This window comes from Vombatus ursinus, unplaced genomic scaffold (genome assembly GCF_900497805.2).
Source record: "Vombatus ursinus unplaced genomic scaffold, bare-nosed wombat genome assembly UNPS02014270.1, whole genome shotgun sequence".
Lineage (NCBI taxonomy): Eukaryota > Metazoa > Chordata > Mammalia > Diprotodontia > Vombatidae > Vombatus > Vombatus ursinus.
Genome location: NW_020954048.1, coordinates 391565 through 401735, shown reverse-complemented (window position 1 = coordinate 401735; position 10171 = coordinate 391565). Strand labels below are relative to the sequence as shown.

Below are 10171 nucleotides of genomic sequence, written 5' to 3'. Positions count from 1 at the left end.
TCAGCCTGCTTGTCATTTCTTAGAGTACAATAACATTCCATCATAATCATATCCCACCACTTGTTCAGCCATTCCCCAATTGATGGGCATCCCTCTAACTTTCCATTCTCAGCCCCCACAAAAAGAGCAGCTAGAAATATTTTTGTACAAATAGGTTCCCCCTTCCCCCCCCCCCCCCCCCCCCCCCCGCTTTTTTTGATATCTCTGGGATATAGACCTAGCAGTGAGTATTGCTAGATCAAAGGGTATAGTCTTTTGGGCATAGTTCCAAATTGCTCTCCAGAATGGTTGGATCAGTTCACAACTCTACCAATAATTCATTAGTGTTCCAGTTTTCCCACATCTCCTCCAACATCCATCATTTTCTTTTTTTGTCTTCTTAGCCAGTCTGATAAGTGTGAGGCAATACCTCAGAGATGTTTTAATTTGCAGTTCTCTGATCAGTAGTGCTTTAGAGCACTTTTTTTCACATGACTATAGATAACTTTGATTTCTTTGTCTGAAAACTGCCTGCTCGTATCCTTTGACCATTTATCAATTGGGGAATGACTTGCATTTTTATAAATTTGATTCAATTCTCTAGATAGTTGAACAATGAGGCCTTTATCATAGATACTTGTTGCAAAATTTCCCCCCAGTTTTCTGCTTTCTTTTTAATTTTGGTTGCATTGGTTTTGTTTGTGCAAAACCTTTTTAATTTTATATAATCTAAATTATCTATTTAACATTTTATAATGCTTTTTTATCTTCTTTGGTCCAGTTGAAGCATAATAGATTCTGTTCAAGCCCCTTACCTTTACTCTGTGTATATCTCTGTGCTTCAAATGTGTTTCTTGTAAATGAGATATTATAGGATTCTGTTTTTTTTTAATCCATTATGCTATCTGCTTCCATTTTTATGGGTGAGTTTATCCAATTCACATTTATAGTTATGATAGCTAACTGTGTATTTCCCTCCATGCTATTTTTCCATTGTTTATCCCTCCCCCCTCTCTCTTACCCATACCATTTCCCTCCTCACAAGCTCCCAAGTGTTTTACTTCTGATCACCACCTTCCCCAATCTGCCCTTTGTTTTGTCAGTCCCCCCTCACCTTCTATTATCCCTGTCTCTTTTTACTTCCTTATAGGGTAAGATAGATTTCTGTATCCTACTGAGTGTGTATGTTATTTCCTCTTTGAGCCAATTCTGATGAGAGTAAGGCTCTCATAAATGCCCACCATCCTCCCCTCCCCCATCTTCCCTTCCATGATAATAGCTCTTTCATGCCTCTTTTATGTGGGATAATCTACCCCCATTTTATTTTCCCCCCTCTTTCTTCCAGTGCAATCTTCTTTCTCACCTTTTTATTTTGTTTTCTGGGCTATCATCCCATCAAAGTCACCTTATATCTGCACCCTAGGTCTACGTACACTCCTTCTAATTGCCCTAATATTAATAAAGTTCTTCAGAGTTACAAATATTATCTTGTTATATAGAAATAGAAACAGTTTAACCTTATTGAATCTCTTATGTTTTCTCTGTCTTGTTTCTTTTTTACCTTTTTATGTTTTCCTTGAGACTTGTATTTGGAGGTCAGTTTTTTTTTTTTTTTAATTTGGCTTTGGTCTTTTAATTAGGAATGCTTGAAAGTCCTCTATTTTGTTAAATATCCATTCTCCCCCTCCCCCAAGATTATATTTAGTTTTGCTGGGTAAGTGATTCTTGGTTGTAATCCTATCTCTTTTGCCTTCTTGTATACCATATTCCCAGCCCTTTGTTTCTTTAATGTGGGAGCTGCCAAATCCTGTGTAATCCTGACTGTAGCTCCATGATATTTGAATTGTTTCTTTTTGGCTGCTTGCAGTACTTTCTCCTTGATCTGTGAACTCTGGAATTTGGCTATGATGTTCCTGGAAGTTTTCATTTTGGGATCTCTTTCAGGTAGTGATTGGTGAATTCTTTCAATTTGTATTTTACTCTCTGGTACTAGGACCTCAGGGCAGTTTTCCTTGATAATCTCTTGAAAGATGTTGTCCAGGCTTTTTTTCTGATCACGGCTTTCAGGTAGTCCAATAAACTACAATATACCCAACTCCAACATGACCCATTTAAATGAATTATTAACTGAGAAACATGAAAATTAAGGGGAGGAAAGGAGTTCAACACCAGTGACTGTTTCATCCCGAAGGTTAAACAATGTGAACTCATGGCCAGATGTACAAAGTGATTTTTCTAGAGCACAGGTCTGACTGTGTCACTCCCCTACTCAATAAACTCCAGTGGCTCCCTATTGCCTCCAGCAGCAAATAGAAAGTCCTCGATTTGATTTATAAAGCCCTTTGTTCATTCATTTCACTCATGTCTGACCCTCAGTGACCCCATTTGGGGTTTTCTTGGCAGAGTTACTGGAGGGGTTTGTCATTTCCTTCTCTAGTTCATTTCACAGATGAGGAAACTGAGGCAAACAGGGTTAAGTGACTTGCCCAAGGTCACACAACTATTAAGTTTTTTTGAACTCAGGAAGAAGAGTCTTCCTAACTTCAGGCCCAGTGCAAATATAAAACCTTTGATTTGGTTTGTAAAACCTTTTATTAGCTGGCTTTTTTTTTCACCTTTCTGGTCATAACTGATTTCCTTTTTAATCTCAAATATTTTCTTTTATTTGCTTAAAACTGTGATTTGAGAAGAGGCCCATCAACTGATTCAACAGACAAGAGGCCCACACCACACTAAGGAGGGGTTCGAGGCCTGTTAGCGCCCCACACAAGTGGAACAAGCTGTTCCCCAGTGGGCTCCCCCGGACCCATTGGGGGTGTGGGCTGCTGCCGAAAGGATTCTTGTTCAGGTTTGGGCTGGACTGGATGGGCCCTGGGGACGCTCACAACACAGAGAGGTTGCCATTTGGTGATGTGGTCCCTTACCTACTTGTCCTCCATTAATATTGGGCCAGCCTCCCTTCCATCATTCCTATTCCCTGATCAGTCTCCTTCCTGCTCTCCCTCTTTCAGCCCATGCTCCAGAGGCCACTACCATCGTTAAAGATGGTCAAGGGTATGATCTTATTTTCAGTGACATTATCATTGTCCTGTAGACATGCAGGGGGAAGGTTTTCTGGCCTCTTCCATATTGAGAAGATCCCTGGAATGAGAGGCTGGACAGCCAGATTCTAGTCCCTGTTCTCCAGCTAATCTATTCTGTGACCTTGGGTATACCCCCTCCATGCAGTGGGCCAGGCAGCTAGGGGGCACAGTGGTGGATGGATCACTGGACTAGGGGGTCCTGAGTTCATATCCTGCCTTAGAACTTGCTAGCTGTCACAGCAGATAGAGCACTGGCCCTGGAATCAGAAGGACCTGAGTTCAAATCCAGCTTCAGATACTTACTAGCTGTGTGACCCTAGGCAATCACCTAATCTCTCTGTGCTTCACTTTTCTCATCTATAAAATGAGGATAATAATAGCAGCTGCTTCCCAGGGTTGTTAGTAATATCAAAGGAGACAAAATAGGTAAAGTGCTTTGCAGACCTTACAATGTTACATTATGTAAGTTAGTGCTGTTGTTGTTATCGCTGGTGCCTCAGATTCCCCATGCAAAATGTGGGGCCCAAACTTTGTAATCTTTAAGGTCCCTTGAACTCAAATGATCTAAAATCTCAGACAGTTCACAGAATGATGGCATGTCAGGTGGAGAAAGGATTCCCGAGGTCCAACCCAGAACTGCACCAGGCTCTCCTCTAGAACATCCTTGACAATCATCCTCTAGCTTCTGCTTGAAGACCACAACCTCCTGAAGCAGTACAGGCCAATCTGGGACACCCCCATGGCTTCCTAGATTTTTTTTTTTATATCAGGACTAAATTTGTCTCTTTGTGATTCCTGGACACTATGGCCCTCAATGCAGCCTAGGACATCATCAGCTTTTCTACCTGCTAATTCTTTATGGAATAAGGGGATTCCTGATTCTGGTTAGGGCTCAGCTAACCCTCTAATGCCTCTGACAATTTGGATTCCAATGATTTTTGTTTTTAATTTCTGTCTACCTGGGGTAATAGACTTGCAATTCATCCATCCCCTCAAACATCGGAGAAGGGAAATCACCAGAAGCAGCTATGGAAAAACCCTGAGGGGACATTCTCCAGAGCCACATATTTGGAGAGGGTACTATCTAAGAAATCCAGTTATGGATGCAATTGGCAAACTTTCCAGATAAGATGCCAAAGAAATGCCCTTTTGGTGAACAGATTTCAGCCAATTGATTGACTGTCCTCCACAAGAAAGCTCCTACTGTATAGGAACAGGAACACTTGAGGGAATCTCTAATCAGATCGTCTCCAGCCATATAAGACCATGGAATTACAATAAGGGACTCTCTTTTATTACCACACAGCCTTGATTCAATATCAAAGTCCACAGAGAGGAAATAAACCCTGTGACTGAATATTGTGGAAAGAGCTTTAGCAATCCTTCAGATCTTAATTGACATCAGGATCCATTCATGACAACACCAGAGAATTTGTATGGGAGAAAAACTATGAATATAAGGGCTTTGGAACAGCCTTCAGTTGGAGCTCATACACATTGCTCATCAGCAAATTCAGGCTAGAGAGAAGCGGGTTTTTTTTGTTTTTTTTTTTTGTTTTTTTTTTTGTAAATGTAAAAAATGTGAGTGGGAAGTTCTTCAGCTGGAGCTCAGCCCTTGTTGTTTTGGGTTGTTCCATCAGTTTAGCCATGTCTGCTTTTCTGTGACCCCCTTTTAGGGTTTTCTTGGTAAAAATAGTGGAGTGATTTGTGCCATTTTCTTCTCCAGCTCATTTAACAGGTAAGGAAGCTGAAGTAAACAGGCTAAAGTGACTTGCCCAGGACCACACAGCTAGTATGTGTCTGAGGCTGGATTTGAACTCATGAAGGATGAGTCTTCCTGACTCCAGGTCCCATGCTCTGGGCACTATGGTGCCACCTAGCTACCCTCATTAAACATAAAATGATTCACAGCAGGGAGAAACTAGTGTATAAGCAAGGAAAATCCAAATACCTTCAGCAATAGGGGAAAGAAGCCCTATGAAAGTAAGAATCGAGATTCACTGAACATCAGAGAATTTATAGTGGACAGAAACTTTATAAATGCCAGGGATGTGGTAGGGCCCCTAGACACTGAATCCCAGAGGATTCACGCTGGACAGAAATTCTGGGAATCTATGACTGCAGGAATGCCTTCAATCACTGGGGCAACCCTTCAACAGGAAATTATTCATTCATTACTTTATAAATGTGATGAATATGGGAAAGCCTTCAGTATGAAGGAGAAGGCCTCATTAAGCATTCATCAAAAGTATCCTGGACAGAAATCCTAAGAATGCAGTGAAAGTGAAAAGCCTTCAGTTAGAAATCTACCATATTTAACCATCAATGAACTCCATCCTCCAGGGAATTGCTACAAATATAAAGTATACAGGAAAGAAGTGAGTTGTGGTATCTAAGCCAGCTCTCCATCACTTCAAATCATCAAGAAACTGTTAATAAAGGAAGAAAACAACAAAAAGGAGAAGAGAACAAACATGTTAAGTGCTTCCTATGTGCCAGGCACTATACTGAGCATTTTACACTGATACTGGGAGGCAGGTGCTATATTATCCCCATTTTATAGTTAAGGAATCTGAGGGAGACAGAGGTTAAGTGACTTGCCCAGGGTCACACAGTTAATAAGTGTTTGAGTCCAGATTTGAAGCCAAGTCTTCTTTGACTGGGACAGAGGACAAAAATGCTGAACATGACAAAGAATCATTAGAGCAAAAGCAAAAGACAGCAACCCTGGGAAACCAACTGAGATTTTTAACAAACAACAGCAACTGACCTTGAAGCTAGAGCTTGGTGAGACTATCTGAAATATTTTCCTGCAAGAAAAACACAATTCTTGTCAACCATATTTCAAGAAACCTCACACACATAAAAATAATTATCTGGAAGTGTTTGCATTGCAAGGCAAAGGGTAGTGCCTTAGTGTGTGATTAGAGAGGAACTCCAACTGTAACTCACTCAGAAACGCAGTCATGAAGTTGCAGATATTTGAAGTCAAAGACTATTACAAGTTGCTTAGAAGAAACAATTTCCAGGCCCAGTCTCTATGGACTGTGCTACCTAGCTACTACTACTCAAGGGAAATCTGCCCAAACAAACAAAAACAGCAGAGAGACTAAAGTAATGCACAAATAAAAAATGTTTCTAATATAATTCAGAAATGCTATATGATAAGCTACTCTATAAGCTTACAAAGGAAGCCAAAATCAAATCTCACAGGACTAGTCAAGAACAATAAGAAATAAAAGGAAAAATTGATGTAATATGATGAACCAAAATGCAAAGATACTTCCTGGCCGTCTCATCCTGAACTTTATTGCTCCTGACCTTATTGTACCTGTGCTTACAACCCCCATGTAGTCACCTTCAGTTGCCTGACTTTTTATCTTTTGTACCTTTATTTTAAAAATCTAACTTGGGGGAGGGGTGAGTTCCCTGGGCTTCTACATCAGTCTTTTCAGATAAATCCCTCCTCACTGGAGTTGCTTCCCTTTGTATCTTTAAAATTTTATTCTTTGAACATCTCCCATCCTCTTAGGCTGATTTTCCCTGTAGAATGCTCATCCTTCGGATCTTACTTTTCTTTTCTTTTCTTTTCTCGTTATTGACAATTTCTTCTTTTATTTATTTTTATTTTTATTTTTTGGGGGGCAATTGGAGTTAAGTGACTTGCCCAGGGTCACACAGCTAGCAAGTGTCAAGTGTTTGGTTTGAAGCCAAATTTGAACTCAGGTCCTCCTGACTTCAGGGCCGAGAGCTCTATCCACTGCACCACTTAGCTGCTCCCATCTTACTTTTCCTCTGAACCCTATAAATGCTTTTTGAACCATAAATGTAAATACATATAAAATATCATACACTTACATTTAAAAATTAACTTTACAAATGCAAGCTGAGGGAGGCATTAATAGCACTTGAAGTAGATATGAAGGTCTCAGCATGCTGTAAGCTTAATATAAGTTAACAGTATGTTATGGCAACTAAAAGCTATGGTTTGGTCCTTCTCATTCTCCTTTGCTGGATCTTCGGCTGGGTCTCCCCTGGCAATCCTGTACGTGCTGGAAATTCTTCTCTTCTCACTCTATAAACTGTTTTGCTTGGTGATCTCAATTCCCATGGATTCAATGATCATTTCTTTGCATATAATTCTCGGATTTACTTATCCAGCCCTATCTTTTTGCCAGACTGCATTTCCAACTGCCTATTGGATATTTCAAACTGGAAGTCCCATAAACATTTTAAATTGAACACGTCCAAAACGAAACTCATTCCTCTCCACCCTCACACTCAGTTCCCCCTTCCTCCTAACTTCCTTATTACTGTTGAGGACCACCATTTTTATAACCACCCAGGCTCACAATTTAGGTGGCCTCCTTCATTCCTTGCTCTTTCTCACTCCTCTCCCCATATCCAATCAATTGCCACATTCTGTTGATTTTATTTTCTCAATACCTCTCTTAAACAGCCTGAATTTTCTCCTCTGATTGCCACCTTGATGATGCTGGCTCTTATCCCCTCACACCTGGACTATTGCAATAGCAATGGTCCCCCTGCCTCATGTCTCTCCCCACTCCAGTCCATCCTCTGTGACTCAGTGGTCAAACTGATCTTCTTAAAGCACATGTCATTCCCTATTCAGTAAACTCCAGTGGCACCCTATTACCTCCAGGATCATATATAAACTCCACTGTTTAGCTTTTAAAGCCTTACCTGTCTCCCACCTCAGCCTTTCCATTGTTTTTACCTCTTAGTTCCCTTCATTTATTGACCAGGAGACTTGTTGATCCTTAGAAAAAGCCACTGCATCTCCCCAACTCTGGGCATTTCTGTCCTAGAATCTCCTGGCTTCCTTCGAGTCTTAGCTAAAATCCCGTTTTCTGGAAGAAGCCTTACCCAATCTCTCTTAATTCTAGCGCCGGGCCTCTGCCCATTATCTCCCATTTACTCTGTAGGCGTAGTGTTTGTACTTAGCTGCATATTGTCTCTCCTATTAAGACTGCGACCTCCTTGAGAGTAGGGACCATCCGTCAGCCAATTAGCTTTTGTTAAGCGCCTATGTGCCAGGCACTGTGCTAAATTCTGGGGAATACAGAGAAAGGCGAGCTTCTCAAGGATTCGGAGGAAAAGGGAAGATCCGAAGGATTAAAATGCTATAGGGGAAATCAGCCCAGGGGATGGCAGATGCTACAAGAACCAAAGTCTGTAGACACAGAGAAAAACAATTCCAATGAGGAATAAAAGCAGGATTTATCTGAAGAGATCCGTGTGGATGCTCAGGGAAGTCTCCCCCTCCCCCCCTTAGATTTTAAAAGGAAACCTATAGGAGACGTCAGGTGACAGAGGGTGACTACAGGAGGGTAGCGAGCACAGGTACAATGGGTCAGGATCGGTAACTCAGGGTAAGTGGAGAACAGTCAAGGTGGGGTTTTAATCGATGCTGAGAGAAAAGGGAGGCTCACAGGAGAGGTCAAGGGGCCCCCCGGCCCACGAATGACTGACCACGGGCTTGGCCCACCAGAACAGGGGAGCTGGGAGCACATTCCCAAGAGAAGGCAGGAGACCCGGAGGTGGCCCACGTGTGGACAAGCCTCGAGACACACTCACGCACACGCACACCCTCTCTTAGACAAGAACACACATTCACAGACACACATGAAATGCCAAAAGAGACTTGCACTCTCAGAGACGGGGAGCACCACACACCCACGGGTATTTACAAAGGAAGTGACTGCTTCAGGCCCCGCCCTCCAAGCTCGAGTAGGGAGGGGGGAAGGGAAGCTTGGGGGACGCATGCTCCTGGGGTTGCCTTCCTTACCCCCCACCTTCCCCCCCCCAGCCTACACTGCGTCTGCGCAGGCACAGCGACCACCCGCAGGCTTCTGTGTCTGTGGGGGGGATCCCGGGGCGATATTGGAGGGGCGCGAAGGGAGGTGAGGCCGGGTGTGGGAGGGGGGGCGGGAGGGGGCGGGGCCCTTGTGTCCCCCACGGCGGAGGCTTCCTGCGATGGCCCCCAGTGTCTGGCCTGGTGGTCCTGCCCGGGTTGTGTCGTATCGTGGCGAGTTGTGGGGGCGGGGCGTGGGTTGTGGAGTGTAGTTGTGTAGTTGTGCCCCGGGGACGGCCGCGCCCGTGTGTGCCCGTTATGTGGGCGCTGACGTCTCTGAGTGTGTGTGTGCCACTGTTGTGTGTGTGTCCGCTGTGTTTGTGCATCTGTTGTGTGATTGTGTTTGTGTGTTCATAGTTTGTCCGTTGTGAGATGATGTCTCTGTGTGTGTGTCTGTTGCGTGTGCACTGAGAAGTCCTTGTGTGTTTGTCAGTTGTGTGTGTCTCTTGTATATGCACTGAAGTTCTCGTATGTGTTTGTGTGTCCATTGTGTGCACTGATGTCCCTATGTGTTTGTGCAATCCACGAGCGCGCCCATGTGTGTGTGTGTGTGTGTGTGTGTGTGTGGTGTCCCTGTGTTTGTATCTGACTCTGGGATGCACTTTTGGCACGGTCTCAGCCTATGCCTCTGTCCCATGGACAATGTGCACTGTCTCCCAGGGTAGGGGGCCGGAGAATCAGACTCATTTTTGTTGTTGTTCCGTCGTTTTTCATTTGTGTCTGACTCTTCAGGACCCCATTTGGGGTTTTCTTGGCAAACACACTGGAGCAGTTTGCCATTTCCTTCTCCAGTCCCTTTTACAGATGAGGAAACTGAGGCAAACTGGGTAAAGTGACTTGCCCAGGGTCACACAGCTATAAGTGTCAGAATCTAGATTTGAACTTGGGTCTTTCTGACTTTAGGCCCTGCGCTCTATTCGCTGTGCCACCTTGCTGCCCTACTGAGCATAACAGCCCTCTCTCACTCAAATCCAGTTCACTTACATGTCATGGCATCACCTCCCTGATGTCATGGAACTTTTGGAGATCAATGGACAAACAGCAACAGAAACTGACATAAAACTTGCAAGGAGAAAGCTTGGCTAAATAAAATAAGGCACTGGTTTGAATCCTGGATTCAGATCTCCCTGGAAAGAGCTGCTCTCTCCTCCTGGTGAAGCAGTTATTATCATAATAATTGTAAAGCACTTAGCAGAGTGCCTGGCACATAGTAGGTGCTATATAAATGTTAGCT

General features: G+C 43.3%; 1 protein-coding gene across 1 annotated transcript in view; it reads left to right on the top strand.

Moving 5' to 3' along the window:
• Window positions 1-8863: 8863 nt before the first annotated feature.
• Window positions 8864-10171, top strand: part of LOC114042163 (zinc finger protein 665-like) — a 17344-nt gene continuing 16036 nt past the window's right edge. The window contains exon 1 of the mRNA XM_027860830.1: window positions 8864-8986. The gene's annotated coding sequence lies outside the window, so the exon portion shown is untranslated. The remainder of the gene's footprint in view (window positions 8987-10171) is intronic.